The sequence below is a fragment of the Bombina bombina genome, chromosome 1, assembly GCF_027579735.1.
Source record: "Bombina bombina isolate aBomBom1 chromosome 1, aBomBom1.pri, whole genome shotgun sequence".
NCBI lineage: Eukaryota > Metazoa > Chordata > Amphibia > Anura > Bombinatoridae > Bombina > Bombina bombina.
The window spans coordinates 531,102,750-531,120,227 of record NC_069499.1 but is presented as its reverse complement, the minus strand read 5'-3'; the positions used below and the strand labels follow the sequence as shown (position 1 = coordinate 531,120,227).

Sequence of the window (17,478 nt, the reverse complement as noted above, 5' to 3'; positions counted from 1 at the left end):
AGGGGGCGGAACTAAAAAAATTGCATACTCTTGCGGTGTTAAAACCCTGATTAAGTGTGCAGCCCTAATACACACACACATATATATATATATATATATATATACATATACACACACACATACATACATATATATATATATATATATATACACATACACACACACTGTATCTCACAAAAGTGAGTACACACCACACATTTTTGTAAATATTTTATTATATCTTTTCATGTAACACTGAAGTGAAATGACACTTTGCTACAATGTAAAAGTAGTGAGTGTACAGTCTGTATAACAGTGTAAATTTGCTGTCCCCTCAAAATAACTCAACACACAGCCATTAACATCTAAACCATTGGCAACAAAAGTGAGTACACCCCTAAGTGGAAATGTCCAAATTGGGCACAATTAGCCATTTTCCCTACCCGGTGTCATGTGACTTGTTAGTGTTACATGGTCTCAAGTGTGAATAGGGAGCAGGTGTGTTAAATTTGGTGTTATCGCTCTCACACTGGTCACTGGAAGTTCAAGATGGCACCTCATGGCAAAGAACTCTGAGGATCTGAAAAAAAGAATTGTTGCTCTACATAAAGATGGCTGGCCTAGGCTATAAAAAGATTGCCAAGACCCTGAAACTGTGCTGCAGCACAGTGGGCAAGACCATACAGTGGTTTCACAGGACAGATTTCACTCAGAACAGGCCTCGCCATGGTCGACCAAAGAAGTTGAGGTCACATGCTCAGCGTCATATCCAGATGTTGTCTTTGGGAAATAGACGTATGAGTGCTGACAGCATTGCTGCAGAGGTTGAAAAGGGGGGGGGGGGGTCAGCCTGTCAGTGCTCACATACGCCGCACACTGCATCAAATTGGTCTGCATGGTTGTTGTCCCAGAAGGAAGCCTCTTCTAAAGATAAAGGCTGTGACACACTGCAAGCAGTGTGTCTTGCCTTTTCATCTCTGTGCACTCTGCTGCGTCAGGTCGCGTAGCTAAGCGCTCAGAGATGAAATATTTGAACTTCAGAAGCGATGCGGAGCAAAGCAGCTGCTTTGCCTCGCGCCGCATCGCTTGCAGTGTGTCACAGCCTTTATGCACAAGAAAGCCTCTTGATAATGCACAAGAAAGCCTGTTGCCTCTTGAAGAAGCCCGACCGTAGATCGGGGGAAACGCGTTAGGCTGTCGGGCATATCACCTGAAGATTGTTTGTGTCCTGCAAAACCTTTGTCCCCACAAGCTATACAGCAGCCTGGCAGAGGATCCGGAACACTTTGCCTGCAGTATCTTGTCATAGCTAGAGAAGGCAGACCAGCTACGCCTGTGAGAAACAAGGAGCTGTGAACACTGAACGCTCCATCTGAATGCCTGTTTTTAATTTTACTCTAGTAAGTGTTATTATACATGCGTGTGCAATAACTTAATAAATCTTTCACTTGAGTCGTGCCCTGTGCGCCTTTCTTCTTTCTTTTTGTTTCTAAGCAGACTAAGGACATGGATTACTGGAACCATGTCCTGTGGTCCGATGAGACCAAGATAAACTTATTTGGTTCAGATGTTGTCAAGCGTATGTGGCAGCAACCAGGTGAGGAGTACAAAGACAAGTGTTTCTTGCCTACAGTCAAGCATGGTGGTGGGAGTGTCATGCGCTGGGCCTGCATGAGTGCTGCCGGCACTGGGGAGCTACAGTTCACTGAGGGAACCACGAATGCCAACATGTACTGTAACCTACTGAAGCAGAGCATGATCCCTTCCCTTCGGAGACTGGGCCGCAGGGCAGTATTCCAACATGATAACGCCCCCAAACACACCTCCAAGACGACCACTGCCTTGCTAAAGAAGCTGAGGGTAAAGGTGATGGACTGGCCAAGCATGTCTCCAGACCTAAACCCTATTGAACATCTGTGGGTCATCCTCAAACGGAATTTGGGGGACCGCAAGTTCTCTAATATCCACCAGCTCCGTGATGTCATCATGGAATAGTGGAAGAGGACTCTGAAGCTCTGGAGAACTCCATGCCCAAGAGAGTTAAGGCAGTGCTGGAAAATAATGGTGGCCCCATAAAATAGACACTTTGGGCCCAATTTGGACATTTCCACTTAGGGGTGTACTCACTTTTGTTGCCAATGGCTGTGTGTTGAGTTATTTTGAGGGGACAGTAAATTTACACTGTTATACAGGATGTATACTTACTATACATTGTAGCAAAGTGTTATTTCCTCAGTGATGTCACATGCAAAGATATAATAAAACATTTACAAAAATGTGAGGGGTGTACTCACTTTTGTGAGGGGTGTGTGTATGTATGTATGTATATATATATATATATATATATATATATATATATATATATATATATATATATATATATAAATAAAAGGGCAGCTCAAGCTAAAACAAAAAAAAGTTAAAGACGTACTTTGAGATGTGCAGAGTTTAATTCATGCAATAAACGTATCTATATATCCCTTATGCTATTATACTTCGTTTTGGACATGGGTGAAATAATGAAGGGGTAATGGCGTATTTAAAGGGACAGTCTACACCAGAATTGTTATTGTTTTAAAAGATAGATAATCCCTTTTTTTACCCATTCCCTAGTATTGCATAACCAACACAGTTATATTTATATATTTTTTTACCTCTGTGATTATCTTGTATCTAAGCCTCTGCAGACTGCCCCTTTATTTCAGTTCTTTGACAGACTTGCAGTTTAGCTAATCAGTGATGGCTCCCAAGTAATTTCACGTGCATGAGCACAGTGTTATCGATATGAAAAACATAAACACCCTCTAGTTGTGAAAAAGCTGTTAAAATGCATTCTTAAGAGGCGGACTTCAAGGTCTAAGAAATTAGCATATGAACCTCCTAGGTTAAGCTTTCAACTAAGAATACCAAGAGAACAAAGAAAAATTGGTGATAAAAGTAAATTGGAAAATTGTTTAAAATTACATGCCCTATCTGAATCATGAAAGTTTTTTTGGACTAGACTGTCCCTTTAATCAAAACTATGGAGCAGAAGAAAATCTGAACTGCTAGTCATACTACAATCACCAAGATTTCTGTGTAGTAAATTGAATTTAAAAATTATAAAAAACGTTATGTAAGGTGTTCTACAGGAAAGATGGGCATGTGAGCTTATAAATTAAAGGTCAGCTAAAAAAAATAAATAGGTGTGTTTAAAGCAATGGTTGAAACGCAAAGCTTGAGGCACATCACAAGGTAGAAAAATGGGACATGAAACCCAAAAAAAATATTTTGTGATTCAGACAGAGCATACAATTGTAAACAACTTTCCAATTTACTTATATTATTTAATTTGCTTCCTGCTCTTGTTATGCTTTGCTGCAAGTTTGATCTAGGTAACCTCAGGAGCAGCAAAGAACCTAGATTCTAGCTGCTGATTGGTGGCTGCATATATATACCGATTGTCATTGGCTCACCCATGTGTTCAGTTAGAAACCAGTAGTGCATTGCTGCTCCTTCAACAAAGGATACATACAAAGTGAACACAATAAATCAGATAATAGAAGTAAATTGTAAAGTTGTTTGAAATCACATGTTCTATCTGAATCATGAAAGAAAATATTTTTAAGCAAAAACATGAGAAAATAAATGAATAAGCAGAGTGAAAGGAGCAAGATGTGGAGTATTTGTAAATAAAAACAGTTATAAGAGTGTTACTGAAGGCTTTGTATGTTTAAGATGATACTATGGATTTTATTTCTGGGAGTAAACTAAAGAATTTACAGAGATGCAATGCAATAGATGAAGAGTAAGGCACAGGCATTCAATTGGGAAACCAGCAAGGGTGAAGATGAACCTATCACATTGAGACATGGGTGAAAAGATCTGAATCTTTTTGTCTTGTTAGAGGAAGTTGTGAATTTTGGTGATATTGCTTAAAGTGAAAGTCAATCCTAGCTTTGTACAAACACTAGGATTGACTATTGAAACAAAGGGGACTTCCATTCATGAAGTATAAAATACTTCATGTAGAAAGCTCCTTTATTTGTTTCAACCGATCGCCGTTCTTAGCTGCTACAGCAGCCCACTGCTAAAATTTTTTTTTTGCTAAGGTGATTTTTCACCTCTTAGCCAATAGCCGTGTGGTAAATCCGGCTCCCATGGGCGCCAAGCCGGATTTACCGCACGGCTATTGGCTAAGAGGTGAAAACGTCACCTCTTAGCAAAAAACATTTTTAGCCGTGGGCTGCTGTAGCAGCTAAGAACGGCGATCGGTTGAAACAAAGGAGCCTTCTACATGAAGTATCTTACACTTCATTAATGAAAGTCCCCTTTATTTCAATAGTCAATCGTTGACTTTCACTGTAAAGGGATATGAAACCCCAAAAAATTTAAAATTTGTGATTCCCACAAAGCATACCATTTTTAAAAAAAAAGTTCCCAATTTACTTCTATTACAAAATGTATTCGCACCCATATTTTTTTCAAGAGATACCTAGGTAGGCATCTGGAGCACTACGTGGCAGGAAATAGTGGCATCATCCAGTGCTCTTGCAAAACTACTGCCATATAGTGTTCCAGAAAAGGGCAGGCTCCTAAGCTTACACCCCTGCTTGTCAACACAAGATACCAATAGAACTAAGAAAAAATGATAATAGAAGTAAATTAGAAAGTTGTTTAAAATTGCATGACCTATCTGAATCATGAAAGAAAGAAAATTCTCTTTAAAGCTACAGTAAAGTCAAACAAACCCATGATTTAGATTATTTCTAAAACAACTTCTATTGGTATCCTTTGCAAAAAGCATAACTGGGTGACTCAAGAGCTGCAAAGCACTAGTGGGATCTACCTACCAATTGTTCGTTAACGATGAGACATGTATGTGCAATTACAGTGGACATGCATAAGGCTATCCTAAGGAAAAAGTAACATGTAATATGGGTAGACTTGATGGGCCTTTTTGGTTCTTATCTACTGTCAAATTCTGTTTCTATGTTTCTCAATGTGTGCAGCTAGCTCTCAGCAGTGAATTGATGTTCCTTCAACAAAGGATACCAAGAGAATGAAAGTAAATTGAAAAGTTGTCTAAAATTGTATGCTCTATCTGAATGATGAATAAAAAATATATAAAGGTTTCATGTCCGTTTAAGGTTAAAGCACAATTTAATAAAGAACTAAATGTGAGTGGTAAAAGAGTTCTCTGCGAAATGTGCTCATGAAGGGTTGTACCAATACGGAAACTCACAACAGTAATGAAAATTTGAGGGGGATCAGATAGTGGCTGACAGGGAAAAGAGAACAAGGTAAGTTTGGAAATTTAGTAAGAAAAAGTAAGGCACTTACCTGTCAACAAGTTTCAAACAGTGATTGGCTTAGAGTATATCCACAAACAATTCAAAGCAGATTCAGTGGCATGTATAGGAGTGTGTTTTTTGTTAACAAGAAAAAGGGTCAATCGACTTTTTGACAAATAAATGATTACACTTTTTCACACTTAAAATGGGACATTGTACACTAGATTCTACTTAGCATAAATGTTTTCCATTTATATAGCCCATCTGGGGATGTTTTTGTAAAAATGTTTAGTTTTGCTTATTTTTAAATAACATTGTGCTGATTTTCAGACTACTAACCAAGCCCCAAAGTTTTAAATGTATACTGATGTATACAGGCTTCAGGTTGCTTCTGTTAGTATAGTGGGTCTTTTCATATGCAGTGGAAGGGGGAGGGTGTACTTTCAGCCCCTTTCAAAAGGTGTCCCTGCTTAACCTCATCAACAGTGCTAATTTGGGAGCTTCTAAATAAGTTTTTAAAAGGTTTTATACCGGATTTTTATATCAGTATCTGTGCATATCATTTACAGCAGTGTCTATTTCATGCAGTTAAATAACAATTTATATATACTGTCCATTTAAAGTGATGGTAAATTTAGATTAATTGTTCAATAAATTCTTAATCATCAAGTATGTCCAACCTAAATTGCTATGTTGGGTTCTAAATTCTGTTATTCCGTTATCGCTCCTTGCTCCGCCCCCGGCATTACTTCCTGTTATTTACTTCAGCTGAACCACCCCTCTCTATGTCGTATTGGCATCTCAATCTTCGTGGTTCGCTCTGCGCATGCGTTTCATTAGCTATGCAATAAATAAAGCTTGCGAAGCGCAAAATTACATGCTATAGCACTGTCATGCAGCGATCCAACATGTTAGAGCATGCGTAACGAACAGCGTGTTTGCTTAGAGGAGTGTCGGCGCCTGGACTGTCATTTGTATAAAAAAACGTGACATGAATAAATCAATGGCGGCCATTGTACGGCAGGAGGAAGGTATGTGAAATTTCAGCATTTTAATATTTAAAAATAAAGAGTGATTAAAGGGACACTGAACCCAAATTTTTTCTTTAGAGATTCCGATAGAGAATGTAATTTTAAGCAACTTTCTAATTTACTCCTATTATCAAATTTTCTTCATTCTCTTGGTATGTTTATTTGAAAAGCAAGAATGTAAGTTTAGATGCCAGACCATTTTTGGTAAACAACCTGGGTTGGTCCTTGCTGATTGGACAGCACCAATAAACAAGTGCTGTCCATGGTTCTGAACCAACAATTTGCTGGCTCCTTAGCATAGATTCCTTCTTTTTCAAATAAAGATAGCAAGAGAATGAAGAACAATTGATAATAGAAGTAAATTAGAAAGTTGCATGCTCTATCTGAATCATGAAAGAAAAAATTTGGGTTCAGTGTCCCTTTAAGAGGTTTTCATTAACCCCTTGAGTGCTAATGACGGCTCTGAGCCGTCACAGAGTTTCCCACTCTGGTGCTAATGACGGCTCAGAGCCGTCACTAGCACTCTCCCAACTTGAGGGAGATCTGGTGGCTCCCACCCCGGCGATTGGGCCTGCATAGTGACAGGCATCGCCGGGGCTTTACGGTATGCACGGTGACGTCACGTGCAATGACGTGATGACGTCACCGCGCAACTTTATTTAACATTAACAATGTTATATATAGGAGCAGGGGGCATGCTTCCAAGACCCACCGTTGGAAAGGTAATCGTCTAACTTTTCCAACAGTGTAAGTCTTGGGGATCTGAAATAAATAAAAAATAAAAAAAAAAGTTAAAAAGAAAATATTTTTTTTTTAAAATAAAAAACCCTTTAAAAAACCTTAGCACCCAGGCAGGAAAGTGCTTAGCACTCAAAGGGTTAATGAAAGACATTCTTTTTGGATTTTAAATATGATCGCTAGTTTGAAGTCGGCACAGTTTACCATCTCTTTAAAGGGATAGAAAAGTAAAAAATGAAATGTGCATGGATGCATTTCAATTTAAAATATGAGCATTTTTGCAATATACTTTAACCAGTAAAAAATGCTTCTAGTAAAAATTATTACTGTTTTTATGTGGCATACTCACATATAATGTGAGGGCTCGTGCACCAATTTTCATACACCATGCCTGCTCAAAGAGCTGGCAGTGGTGTGTATTGTTTCTAAATACATCATTTTTGTCATACAAGCAACCACTGACTCTTTGAGAAGGTATGGCGTTTGAATACTGGTGCACATGCCTTCACAGGATATTTGCATATAACCACTGAAAAACAGTAATTTTTACAAGAGGCCTTTTTGCCAATGAAAGCAGGTTGTAAAAACGCTTATATTTTAGATTGAAATGCACATTTCAGTTTTTATCTTTCTATCCATTTAAGGATTTTTTTAAAAATATACTGCAAAAAGGATATAAATGGTCTAAATTAAAAAATATTAATAACTTTTTGCAATATACTTTCATTAGCAAAAATGCTTCTGATAAAACGCTACTACTGGCTCAGTGGCATAAGCATTTAAAACACCAGAGAGCAAGAGGCATAGGGTTTGAATGAGTGTGCGCGTGGCAAGGGTATATGTACTTGTACTGCTGAAAAAGTGATTGCTTTTAAAAGAAAGATTTCTATTAATGTAAAATATATCCCAAAATGTCTTGTATTTAAACATTTCTAGTTTGATCAGTTTTTCACTCAGTATTTTTTTTCCTTTTCCAAATCAAGAATACTCATCTTCCAAGTCCATTTTTTTCTACATATTCTGTCTGGAACTAATAACTTTTTATTATGTCTCATGTAGTAAATATTTATTTATTTACTAAGTAAAATAGTTCATATTTGAAAGTTAATAACTTCCATAAAAATGAGTTTACAAATGTAGGAAAAATGCTGGGTACTGTAAATGTGGTTTCCCTTTAACATCTTAATTAAAATACATTTCTGTTGTGCTGCTAAAGAATAAGATATCAGCCAAGTCTTAAAATAGTCTCCACCCACCATTAGTCTTATTTGGAGGAATTAAAGTGATGGTAACTTCAAATTTAAGAAGACAGATTCTAAAAATATAACTAATAAGTAGTCAAGTCGCTAACTTTATTTTTTAAAAGCTCAATAAGGTATTTATATTATATAAAAATTACTAAAGTATTGAGGGATCCGTCTGCTCCGCCCCCTTGTTTTTACTTGTTTGTGCACAGCGTGTTAGAGCAGTCCCACCCTCTCTCTGCGTATGCATGACACTAGTATCCGATGAACTGTGGGTACTAATTCATTCAAATTTGTTAATGCGCACATGTTGCATGAATGCATAGAAGATACATGACGTAGGGAAAGCATGCACAAAAGAACGCTTTTTTTTTCTACTCGCAAACATGCCAGAAATAGAATTGGAAAACTGCGTTTAAGTCATAAAAAAAAATGCACTGAGAAGCGGGGCTGCCAGAGCACACATTACAATTGGAGCAGTTTGCATTAAATTACATTATTAAATTGTATTAAAACCCATACTTATTTTTATTGATGCTAGACCAAGTACTTGAACTTACCATCACTTTAATCTGGGCTTAAATAACAGACTACAAGGCTAACCACGATTATAAAGTTAGTATCAAATTCATTTTTGAAGCTGTAATCAGTTAAATCCAATTAGTGACAGAAATCTAGCAGAGTCTAGTCAGCCTTGAGAAGTCAGTAGGGTGCATTTCAAGTTCTGAGAATTAGAAATTGCTCAATTTTCAGAGCTAAAATTACTTAAAAAGGGGCAAACTAAATAATGAAAATATATTGGAAAGTAGTTTCATTACACATTGACTGCAGAATTGTAGAAGAGCTGCCTAATACTAAATGTAAAAGGTATTTTTATAAATAAACTGCCCCAACACTTTATCATAGTTTGTCAGTTTTTGCACTGCATATTTTAAATTATTTGTCTTTTATATATATTTATTTTTTTTAAAAAACCATCTTTAAAGAGGGACATGACTCAAAAGGTGTTCTTTTATGATTTAGAAAGAACATGCCATTTTAAACAACTTTCTAATCTACTTCTATTATCTAATTTGCTTAATTCTTGTGGTGAAAAGCATATCTAGATATGCACAATAGATTCTGATTGGTGGCTGCACATAGATGCCTTGTGTGATTGGCTCACCCATGTACACTGCTATTTCTTCAACAAAGGAGATCTAAAAAAAAAAAAAAAAAAAAAAAGAAGCAAACTAGATAATAGAAGTAAATTAGAATGTTGTTTAAAATTGTATTTTCTACCTGAATCATGAAAGAAACATTTTGGGTTTAGTGTCCCCTTAAGAAATAATTCTGGGGTGGGGGTAGGGAGGATTCACTTCAATGTACCCCCACAGCAGGTTTAGAAAAGATAGAGCACTGTGTGTTTACATACCTCATCAGCGCTTATAGAAAAGGTGTGATTTAAAAGGGACAGTCTACTTGAAAATGGTTATAGTTTAAAAAGATAATCTCTTTATTACCCAGTTTTGCATAAACATTGATATTAATACACTTATTACTTCTTTGATTACCTTGTATCTAAGCTCAGTACTTTTGACAGCAATGCATTTTAGCCGATCAGTACTGACTCCTAATTAACCCCACCAACACAATGTTATCTATATGACACACAAACTAGCATTGTAACCTTGAAAAACTGTCAAAATGCACTGAGATAAGAGGTGGTTTTCAACCGTTTAGAAATCAGTTTGAGATTACCTAGGTTGTCACTTAGCCCTGTTGTTCTCTTCCATGACTGACCGCAGCATCTCACCCTATTTGGTACTAAAAACATATTGATCAGCTAGGAATCTGGAGGACAAAGGGAGCAAATGCCCCTCTGCAATGTTCTTCATCCCTCCCTCTCGATGTATATCTACCTATATATAAAATGAATGTATGTACCCAAATATAATCAGGACTCAATATTACTAAAATTAAAAGGAACAGTCTAATCAAAATTAAACTTCCATGATATAGATAGGGTATGCAAACAATATTCCAATGTACTTTTATCATAAAATTTGCTTTGTTCTCTATGTTTTGTTGAAAGCTAAACCTAGGCAAGCTCATCTGATAATGTCTAATCCCTTGAAGGCCACCTCTTTTCTCAGTGCATTTTGACAGTTTTTCACAGCTAGATAGCACTAGCTCATGTGCGTCATATAGTTATCATGCTCACTCCTGTGGAGTTATTTATGAGTCAGCTAAATTGCAGGTCTGTTACAAGAACTGAAATAAGGGAGTAGTCTGCAGAGGCTTAGATACAAGGAAATCAGAGGCAAAAAGTATATAAAATATAACAGTGTTTGTTATGCAAAACAGGAGAATAGGTAATAAAAGGGATTATATTTATTTTTTAAATAATAACTTGGGAGTAGACTGTCCCTTTAATTGTGTTATTATCCTTCTATTTTAATATACAAAAACAACTTAATAGCTCAAAAAAAATTCCACACCTGAAATTAAAACATAAATTTTTGCTCCATACCCAAAAAAAAAAAAAAAAAAGATTTTTTTTTGAGAATAATATCACACCTTCCTACCACAGCTAGTTTTGGGGCTGTGTAGTACTATAAGGCTGTGTATCTACACAGAACCCTCACTCCATGACCCGTATCAATGAGCATATGCTAAACATCAGATAAGATGAAAGGGACAGTTTGCATTTTTCTTTGCAGTGAGTTTTCATGGAAGGACAAAGGGTTAATCTCTTGTGTACAGAATATATACACACACACTATGTTGACAAAAGTAATAGGCCATCTCCACATTTAGAAATCAATGAGAATGCGTATCCAGATGCATTAACCAACACATCCAATGCCTGTGCATGTAAAAGGGGGTATGGCAGATCAGATCACACTAGAAGCGATTAGGCCACAGAGATGATTGACACTGGTAAAGCGATTTGTACCAGGCCAATGTCAGGAACGTGGTCGACATATGTTTATAATTTAGGAACCAGACAGTGGTATTAGTATATAGAATAACCCAAAAAAGTTATGATACAGGGGAAAAATACTTGGAGCCAGCTTCTGGGTTTGTAATGCCCAGTTACAATGCTAAGTAATCCAAGAACAGGTCCTGTACCTCTAGAGAATGCCAATCACTGTACAGTTGTCTTGTTTACCATTCATGGATAACACAATGGAAGAGGGCCATATGGGGTGATAAATCCCACTGCTTACTCTTTAATCTGGATGGAAAACACTGTACCCGAGTGTGTCCGCTGCCTGATGGGTATTATTGTAGCTGCTAGGAAGGACTTGGTTATTTACCTGTGGTGCCCTCCAGCTGACAGGTATAAGATGCAATTCTTCGCTACCTGCACTGTGGCAATACTTTTGTATTTTGGTAGAGATCCATGTCAGTTTCAGCAGAAAACTGCCAATGTCTGTCCTAGTTGGAGGAGCAGGGTGTCCAAAATAGTCAACTTCAAACTCAAGATCAAAATCGAACTAACATCTGTGACAATAGATGTAATTCCAAATCAGATCACAGCTAATAGTTCCTCTTTGTCAGCTCTGGCAGAATCTTTGCTGGATGACGGAAGAAAATTCCAGAGCAGACCTACCAACATCTAATAGAAGACCTAGCTAGATGAGTCAGCGCATTCACATTCGCTAAAGATCTAATGATTTTTGGCTAATAAAAATGTAATTATTTCTATTCTAGGTTACTGAATTCTTTGCTTCAGGTAGTGTATATAAAATGGTATACAAAGTCTGCCAGGCTTTTCAAAACAATAGCATTGTTTCTAAATTTTGTATTAAAAAAAAAAAAAAATGTCAACCGCAGATAAATATAAAATGTTACTGCAACATTAATGGAACATTTAAAAGCAAAATAAATTTGTTAGAGCATTTTATCTTTGCACTTGTATCCCCCCCCAGAGATTTAAACACATAGATGAAGCCCCAGAGCAAGATAATGCTGGTGACTTGTAGCTACATGCTAATGCCACAAACTGGCTCACCAGCTACGCTTTGCTCAGGAGCTGTTGTACTGTAGCTCTGAGCAGATCATCATCCCATTGCTGGGGAATATAAACAAAGTAGTTGCCAAGACACTAGAGCTGAAATAAAATCCTCTAACATTTTATTTTTGCATTAGAATATCCATTTAAAGTGAAAGTAAAGTCAAACAGACAGTTCGCTACCACTTAAAAGTATATTAAAAATAAAGTATAGTTTCATTCATCATTTTTTTATAAACATTTTTCACATTTGTAATATACTTATTTATTGTGCCGTCGTCTACCCTCGCTCCTCCACCCGCATTAAAAAAAAATTTCGTTCAATCGTGACGTTATCATCCGTATCTAACGGATTGGGTCCCCCACTGGCGTCTCTTTCGGAATTGAAGACACCCACTTCCTCTATTGCGCATGCGTTAGAGATAAACCTCTATGCCACAAGATTTGCGCGTTCACATCTACCGCATGCGCACTGTGAGCCATAGTTCAATATCGATCGTCAACTGAATCAAAGCTTCTATTTCTGACATTCCGTAATTCTATATTCATAATAATTTATGTATATATACTAACGAGCACAAAATAAGTATTATCATACTTTAATAAGCAACAATAATGTTTATAAAAGAATTTGATATTAATCGCAATTAATTTAATAGAATACTAACTTTTAAATAAGATGTATTATTTCAAATACATGATAGATTAGCGCAAGTGTCATTTATAAGTTCATTCTTTGTAAATATAATTAATTTAATATCTTCATTTATATCAATCTCTATATATATACACGTTTAAATTACTTATATCATTTTTTTTCTTCCTATAATATATAATCCTAAAGATATGAAAATAAATTTGATAAAAATTTTAAAATTTCATTCAGAACTGTTCATAATCTCTAAAGGAAATAAAAATCAATTGATTTATCTCTTAAAACTAAGAATTGCATACGCAAAGTTTCCTTTTTTTATTGTAACATAATTTAGTCTTTTTATATCAGCAATTAATTGATATTTTCTGAAAAGAAAGGTATGTAGAACATAACATAGATTTAAATAAATAATAAATATGTTACCGAAATGAAATGCTGAAAATAAAAGCATTTCTATATTATATTCAACTCATCCTAAAAAGCAATAAAGATTTTGGAATTTTTCTTTTGTTCATATCTTTATATAACTTATCTCTTGTTAAAACTATAAAAAGAAAATCATGAATACAAATTACATTATTTTACATCCATACTAACGAAGTTTTCAACATGAAATGCTGCTAATAACAGTTATTCTATATTATAGTCTAGTCACTCAAAAAATAAATAATTATTTCTACAATCTTTTCTGTCTGAGCGAGAGATTCTTTATTACTTGCTCTGAGCAATGAATTCAATGTTTCTCATAACAAGGAACAAATAATCTCTTGCTAAGAATGAAACGATTTTACAAATATTAATTTATTTTTTACTTGACTATAATGTCTTTTAGTAACAGCATTTCATTTTGCAAACATTGTTAGTATCGATGCAAAACAATATAATTTATCTGCATCCTGATTTGTTAAAGAAACTTTTAATCATTTGCTGATTATAATGAAATAAAATTGCAAGCTTAGAAATAAAAGTTCTCAAAATATATAGTTCATTTTTGGTTGACTTGACTATAATATATAATTCCATTTCTTTTCTGATTTCAATTTTTAAAACTGTTATTACTAATGCAAAGCAATGTTTTTTTCTCTGCATCCTTTTAATGAATACAGATTGCTTTGCTAAGAAAGAAAAGCATTTAAAACAATTTTTTCGTTTGAGATTGACCTGAATAATGTAGATTTACTTTTATTATGCACATTATTATTTATGCTAAGCAATCTGCTTTATCAGCATCCTTTGCTTCTAAGAAATTTTAATTTCATTCATGAAAAACAAAGGATGCAGATAAATCACATTACTTTCTATCAATACTAACGAACATTTCAAAATGAAAAGCTCATAAGAACAGCATATTAGTCTACTCCAGAAAAAAACAATAAATCTTTTTTAAATTCTTTTCTTTCTTAGCTAAAAAAAATCTTTATTACTTGCTCTAAGCAATGAATTACCAGTTTCTGATAACAAGGAACAAACTCAAACTCTTGAGAAGAAAGAAATGAGTTTACAAAGATTTATAGTATTTTTCTTGAGTAGACTAATATACAATGGCTTTTATTAGCGTTAGATTTTGCAAACATTGTTATTGATGCAAAGCAATTTGCTCTATCGGCATTCTTTGCTTGTAATACATTTTAAATTCATGGCTGAATAACAAAGGATGCAGATAAATCACATTCCTTTTTCTCAATCCTAACGAAGTGTTCAAAATGAAATGCTGATAAGAACAGCACTTCCATAGTATTCTACTCAAGCAAAAATCAATAAATCTTTTTTATAATCTTTTCTTTATTAGCAAGACTTTCTTTATTAGTTGCTCTAAGCAATAATTACCAGTTTCTGATAACAAGGAACAAACAATTGCTGTGTAAGAAAGAAATGAGTTTACAAATATATATTTTGTTTTTTTCTTGAGTAGACTAATATAGAATGCCTTTTCTTATCAGCGTTACATTTTGCAAACATTGTTAGTATTGATGCAAAGCATTTTGTTTTATATGCATCCTTTGCTTGTAAGAAAATTTTAACTTCATTGCTAAAAATCAAAGGGTGCAGATAAATCACTTTCCTTTTTATCAATACTAACGAATATTTCAAAATGAAATGCTGATAAGAACAGCTATTTGTTATTATTCTACTCAAGAAAAAAGCAATAACTCTTTTTTAAAAAGTTTTAATTCTTAGCAAAACATTGTTTATTACTTGCTCTAAGCAACGAATTTACTTTTTATGATAACAATGAACAATCTCTTTCTAAGAAATAAACGATTTCACAAAGATTTATATTTTTTTGCCTTGACTATAGACTATAATATAGAATGCCTTTGATTATCAGCTTTTTATTTTGCAAACATCATTAGTCTTGAAGCAAAGCAATGTTATTAATCTGCATCCTGTTTTTTTCTATAAAATATTAATTATTGCTGATATCAAGTAAACCAAATTGCAAGCTAATAAAACAAAGTTTAGATTTATTTTATCCATTGTAAAGAAATAGCCTTTTTCTTGCGCTCCCCTCTTCTTCTTATATATTATTAATATAATTGATATAATGGTTTTCATTTATTACTTTTACCAAATCTAATTTATTCATAGTTTGATCATATATACAGTGTGTTATAATAGCTACATGGATCCGCTATAGAATGTTCATTATTTCACAATTGCATTGCCACCATCAGTGATATTGTTCTGTTTCTCTGTGTCTATAAATGTATCAGTGTTTTTATTATTCATATATTCTCAGTTTAGCTACACACATGTATCCATGCTTTAAAATGTAATCGATATTAATTGTATATAATAAAGTTTATATTTATTTTATACATTTTAAAGAAATAGCCTTTTTCTTGCGCTCCCCTCTTCTTCTTATATATTAGTCTTGTAATTTATAATAAAATGAAAATAAATAACAAATAGTTTTAAAATACATGTACAGCCTTGTGCAAACACCAAGATAAAAATATATACAATGCCAATAGATTTATTAATAGATTTCAATCTTTAAAAAATAATAATAAAAAAGGCAAATAAAGAGATTATCAAATTCCTTATTGATATCAAATTATAATGAATAATATTGGATATATATATTACATATTATTTATACTTAATCAGTTTCTAGTATATTGCTTAACAATAATAATCAAATTTGCTCGTTGTGGTCTATAGGGGATTCTATGAAAGACGCTATGCTTCTCAGTCCGATATTACAGAACAGAGTGCACTGCTGAATGACTAAAGTGATTCATTGATATAATGCATCGGAGTGTAGATGGTAGAATTGCGCATGCGCATAGTTCTACAGATCGAGAACGTGCACGCTTAGTTACGCTAACAGCGGTTAGGAGCGCATAACTCATTTACAGAGACAAAGCCGGAAGAATGCGAGGGGGAGGAGGAAGCTGCGAAAAAAGGGTCTGAATAAAGATAAGATTTATTTGAAATCAATGGTATTATGAAAAAACAAAGTTAGCGACTAGGATGTTGGTCACATTATATGTTAAAAAATTCATTGAACTAAGAAAAACTTTACTTTCACTTTAACATTCAAACTACCTATAGTAGAACTAAACATTCAATTTCTCTATCACATCAGCTCAAAGATGGAGTGGAAATTTATAACTTTAGCAAAAATGTATATGCTTATACAAGCAATCTTAAATATTTCAAACAAGCAAAATTACAAACTTAGCCATGGTCTACATAAAACTTATCTCCATCTAAGAGGAAGTGACAAAACCGATACAAAAATAAAACCCAAACATCTTTGTATTAATCTTTATTGCAGGTCATGAATATAAAAACAAAATAGGAAAAAAAAAAAAAAGACTGTACCTGTGGACAATAAAATGGTCATATGGGTATCTGACACCCATAAAAAATAATGTAAATATAGAGAGTGCTCACTAGTATTTCAATACTGTCACTGTGGAAAGTAATGAGCTTATCAGTCAATAGTACTAAACCGTCTACTGTTTGAATGCATACATGAAAATGTTTAAGCATTGTTCTTACAGCAATGATGGAAAAAGCTGGAGTTTTCTATTTCCAATTGTAGGCATTGTGGAGATGCAAGCATGGTGAATTAACCTTTTGAATTTCATATTAGTTCAGTAATCTGTAATGAGAATTAAGTAGATGGACTGTCACTTGTCAAATCTAACACTAGTACAGTATTCTAAAATATAGATAAAGCTATTGAGTGGGTATGAATAAGTATATCCCACACAATGGTTCTGGAATGCATTGTGATTTGGTTACAGAAACACCAAGCAAGTTGTGTGCGGTCACCTCATTAAATACATTACCTGTGCATCACCAAAATGTACACCATAATTATGCTTAACAGCACAAATGAGTTTACTTCATCCACAAATTTAACCAAAAAAAAAAAAAAAGAAAATCACTTGCCTTCAGATAACCAGCAAAAGATTAAGGCTAATCCTGCTTTTACACTTCAAAAATATAACTTCAAAACATGGTCATGGCTAAAGAAATGCAAAACCAGAACTAACTGAACCTCTTGCTGGTAATCTGTAACCAAGAGATGACACTCAACTAA

General features: G+C 34.4%; 1 protein-coding gene across 3 annotated transcripts in view; it reads right to left on the bottom strand.

The window, feature by feature from the left end:
* CREB1 (cAMP responsive element binding protein 1) overlaps positions 1–17,478 on the bottom strand; it is a 448,507-nt gene that overhangs the window by 429,930 nt on the left and 1,099 nt on the right. Inside the window, exon 2 of one of the 3 annotated variants that reach the window (XM_053698635.1) lies at positions 16,932–17,034. The exons of the other annotated variants lie outside the window; for them this stretch is intronic. The gene's annotated coding sequence lies outside the window, so the exon portion shown is untranslated. The remainder of the gene's footprint in view (positions 1–16,931; positions 17,035–17,478) is intronic. 3 annotated transcript variants of the gene reach the window in all.